The sequence below is a fragment of the Symphalangus syndactylus genome, chromosome 16 (assembly GCF_028878055.3).
Source record: "Symphalangus syndactylus isolate Jambi chromosome 16, NHGRI_mSymSyn1-v2.1_pri, whole genome shotgun sequence".
NCBI lineage: Eukaryota > Metazoa > Chordata > Mammalia > Primates > Hylobatidae > Symphalangus > Symphalangus syndactylus.
In genome coordinates this window covers 62,742,090-62,747,034 of record NC_072438.2, presented here as the reverse complement: position 1 = coordinate 62,747,034, position 4,945 = coordinate 62,742,090, and the positions used below count along the sequence as shown (strand labels likewise).

At 39.4% G+C, this 4,945-nt stretch overlaps 1 pseudogene; it reads right to left on the bottom strand.

Moving 5' to 3' along the window:
- Positions 1–2,067: 2,067 nt before the first annotated feature.
- On the bottom strand, positions 2,068–3,372 carry LOC129464634 (bifunctional methylenetetrahydrofolate dehydrogenase/cyclohydrolase, mitochondrial-like; annotated as a pseudogene).
- Positions 3,373–4,945: the final 1,573 nt, after the last annotated feature.

The window sequence follows — 4,945 nt, the reverse complement described above, 5'->3', positions numbered from 1 at the left end:
TCCCAGGCGGGAGTGCAATGGCGCGATCTCGGCTCACTGCAAGCTCCGCCTCCAGGGTTCATGCCATTCTCCTGCCTCAGCCTCCCGAGTAGCTGGGACTACAGGCGCCCGCCAACACGTCCAGCTAATTTTTTGTATTTTTAGTAGAGATGGGGTTTCACTGTGTTAGCCAGGATGGTCTCGATCTCCTGACCTCGTGATCCGCCCGCCTCGGCCTCCCAAAGTGCTGGGATTACAGGCTTGAGCCACCGTGCCCGGCCTGTTACTGTAATCTTGTAGTATAGTTTGAAGTCGGGTAGCGTGATGCCTCCAGCTTTGTTCTTTTGGCTTAGGATTGACTTGGCAATGTGGGCTCTTTTTTGGTTCCATATGAACTTTAAAGTACTTTTTTCCAATTCTGCGAAGAAAGTCATTGGTAGCTTGATGGGAATGGCATTGAATCTATAAATTACCTTGGGCAGTATGGCCATTTTAACTATATTGATTTTTCCTACCCATGAGCATGGAATGTTCTTCCATTTGTTTGTATCCTCTTTTATTTCATGAAAAAAAAATGCTCATCATCACTGGCCATCAGAGAAATGCAAATCAAAACCACAGTGAGATACCATCTCACACCAGTTAGAATGGTGATTATTAAAAAGCCAGGAAACAACAGCTATTGGAGAGGATGTGGAGAAATAGGAACACTTTTACACTGTTGGTGGGACTGTAAACTAGCTCAACCATTGTGGAAGTCAGTGTGGCGATACCTCAGGGATCTAGAACTAGAAATACCATTTGACCCAGCCATCCCATTACTGGGTATATACCCAAAGGATTATAAATCATGCTGCTAAAAAGACACATGCACATGTATGTTTATTGTGGCACTATTCACAATAGCAAAGACTTGGAACCAACCTAAATGTCCAACAATGATAGCCTAGATTAAGAAAATGTGGCACATATACACCATGGAATACTATGCAGCCATAAAAAATGATGAGTTCATGTCCTTTGTAGGGAAGCTAGAAACCATCATTCTCAGCAAACTATCACAAGGACAAAAAACCAAACACCGCATGTTCTCACTCATAGGTGGGAACTGAACAATGAGAACACTTGGACACAGGAGGGGGAACACCACACACCGGGGCCTGTTGTAGGGTGGGGGGAGTGGGGAGGGATAGCATTTGGAGATATACCTAATGTTAAATGACGAGTTACTGGGTGCAGCACACCAATATGGCACATGTATACATAGGTAACTAACCTGCACATTGTGCACATGTACCCTAAAACTTAAAGTATAATAAAAAATAAAAATAATCCTACTTATAATTAAAAAAAAGATACACCAAAGAAACTATACAGATATTCCCTAACAATACAAAACTTTAACAATGAAGTTAAACTGTATAGCAAAAGCCAAGTATGACAATACACATGAATAATTTATAAAATAAGCCTTTAAATCCTAGAAAACTAAAGTGGGGAGATCTTACTAAGGGGTAACATACATAAAATGAGGACTAAAAGCAAGGAACAATCCTTAACATTTTCCCAATGACTGACCAAACCTCAAAAAGACAACTTAGGAAAATGATTAACATGTAGTTTTTATTTTTTCCTAGCCAATTCAGTTCTACTTAGATAGATCTGGTTACCAATCAATACATATATAGATTAGAGTATTTTTTTCTTTCTACTCAGTTACTACCATTTTTTTCTTTTTCATCTTTTCCCTAATTTTTCCTCTGGTCTGATGAGTTGAACTCAAAAGGTTTGGTACCTAAAATGATTATCAATGCTTATGGGAATAGCACTAGAGAAGTGCAATCCTAGAAGAGACAAATTTTTAACAGAGGTGGCTTGACAAAATGAAGCATTCATTCTCAAGATGACAATGTCTCCCATGTTAGTCACAAGGTTAATGGCTGCTCTTGGGTAGATCCTATGACCCTGCATGATACTGTAATGCTTCCTGGTGAGGTATTGCAGAGCTATGTCACACACACCCGTGAAAGCTTTCAATAAATGCAAAGCATCGTTTTAAACCATTTCAATAGAATAAATAAAAAAAAATCACATTTCTCTTGGCTTGCTTTGCTTCTTGAGCTGGCTTGAAGTGCTGCTGGTGATATAGAAGACACAAGAGTTAGTTGCAGCTACTCCAAGCTCCTTAGACTTCAGCACGTTCCGTTCTTCCAGCCTCAGCACTTTTTTTTTTGCAGCGATTATGGTATTCTTCATTAGCATTGCCACTGTCGTAGGGCCAACACCTCCAGAAACTGGAGTGATATAACTGGCTTTTTGCCTAACTCCTTTAAAATCCACATTTCCAATCAACTTAGGTTTAGCAGTTACAGGACCTTGAACTGTATCTATTCCCACATCAATGACTATTGCTTCTTCCTTGGTCATATTTGCTGTGATCAGATTTGGAACATCTGCAACAGATATTACAATATCTGCAAGAATTGTATGTTTCCTCAACTGCTCTTTGGGGGTATATCAATGACATATTATAACAGTGGCATCACCTCCGTGACGTTCATGCACCCCATCTGTGTGCAGTGACATTGCAATGGGCAATACAACATTTTTTGACGTTCCAGCCACAACCACATCCTTCCCTAGGGTTGGAATGCCAGTTTGCTTAATTATTTCCCACACACCGCATGGAGTAGCTGGTATGTGGAATACTGGTCCAGATACATTCGCCCTACATTAATTACATGAAAGCCATCAACATCCTTATCTGGAAAAACAGAATTGCAGATCTTTCTCTCATTAATGTGCTCTTGAAGAGGCAGGTGGAGAAGGAGGCCATCTACATTACCATCATTATTTAGTTTATTGATTAAATCCAACAATTCTTCCTCTGAAATTGAAGCTGGTTTCACAATTGTCTCACTATTGATTCCCACATCTTCAGCTGCCCTGGTTTTGTTGAGGATATGGGAGTGACTTGCAGGAGTTTTGCTGCCCAGAGCCACGCTCAGGAATGGCCGTTTGTTGCCAGAGGCCAGCTACTCCTTCACCTCCTGCCACACTTCCTGCTTGATCCACTGGGCCAGTTTCCTGACAACAGCTTCATTTAATTGGCAATCGGTTCTTCCCAAGAACCCCACTGCTTCATCCAAAGCTGACAGACCAAGAGTGAGTATCTGACGGCAAAGGCAACAATTTTTAGGTTGGCCAGCTGTTCAGTTGGTGCAAAAGCATAGCTCATAAGAGCAGTGAGAGTTATCGGAATCAGTAAGAGCTCGTCCCTGAGGGAGTTCAAAGGAACTGCCGCGAGGTGGAAAGGGCGAGGACAGAGGCGGCAGCTCTGAGCGGGCTGGATCAGCGGGCGACCAACGCTGACATGAGGGAAGTCACAGCCATAGCCCGCGCCGGTGCCCGCGCTGGGCTGACAGTGATTTTAAATAAAGTTTTGTTGAAGGAAGATAGATACGTTTCATTTATGGAAATGAAGGTGGAATTTTTTACAATAATTAAGTTCCGAAGAAAAGTAGTATTAATGGGATTAGCTGTGACACAGTCTCCCAGCAGGGGGCAACACGTTGGGAATCAGAAGTAGCTGGGCAAATGCTTTTCAACTTTTTTGCCTTTGTGTCTCAGCCTGGTCAAAGTTCTGAAAAACATCCATTTTAAACTAAATTTCAACTAGTTATGAAATGATTAAACACCTTTTTAAAAATATTCTGACTTGGTGCCTAAGTATTCGATTTTTTTTCTGTAACATACCGAAATTTAAGAATATGTAATAATAATGAATTACTGAAAAGTTACTACCCTCTATGTAAATTTTTTTAATTGCTGAAAATGATTTCTTTTCAATTTCATTGACATCCTCATGTTTTGAAAATTGCAGGATTTGTTGCGCAAACCCGCAGTTCATGGTATTCTTACATTTTATGATTTTATGAATGCCCATTCTGTTCCCATGGAAACTTTCAGTTTTTATCTTATAGATATTTTTAAAGCGTGTTATTTATATTGAAGGTTTTCTTATCTAAAAAGTTCCAATCCAACAAATGTATTGTTTTTCTAAGTGCAAGCTCTTTTGCAAATGGTTTTGTCTCTGTCTTATTTTGGGTAACCTTCTTTTTATACTCTACAGTTGTCATATATTTGTTGACATATGGTCAGATAGAGCAGCCAAGGGTCGGTGCCCCTCAGCAGCATCTTGCAATCCTGTCTCCTTTATTAATAGCTAAGCTTACTTTTTCCACTCACTTTTTCCTTTTCTTACTCTGAAACATATACATTTCCAGAAGAGTTCATGAAAATGTATTGTAGTTTAATGAGTGCTTATAAAACAAACACTTGTGTAACATAAGTCAAAAAGTAAAACTGGCAGCATTCCAAAACACATATCTAGTCTATTCACGCCGTTCCCTAATTACAGGTCTATCCCTCCACCCTGGAGGTATCCCTATGTCTTAATCAATTTTGTGCTGATAGAACATCTCAGAATATATTGGTTCATGTTTCTGGAGGTAATCCATACTATAATATTTGGCTATATCATTTTCTTTTTAATATACTCTCCCATTATATGAATATTTCATAATTCATGCATGCTATATAAGTGAACATTGAGGATGTTGACAGTTTTTGGTTACTGTAAACAATGCTGCTACAAATGCATGTGTGTTGATGTATTTAGGATTAATGGTGAGTTGCACACCTTAACATTTTCCTGGTGAAACACCTCTTGGATTTTAAAACCCAAACTTTAGAATGTAGGTGCCTTTGCAATATATTACTTGCTGATGTCTTACACACACACACAAAAATGTATATTCATGCCCCCAAAGCTCAATACTACATTTTAAACAAAACAATGTGTGTGTGTTGTGAAAAAAAGAAGGTGGGGATGAGTGAAATCTTGAGTTCTATTTTAAATAGAATTAAGTGTAAATGCTGTGAAAGGTACAGCTGAGAATCAATA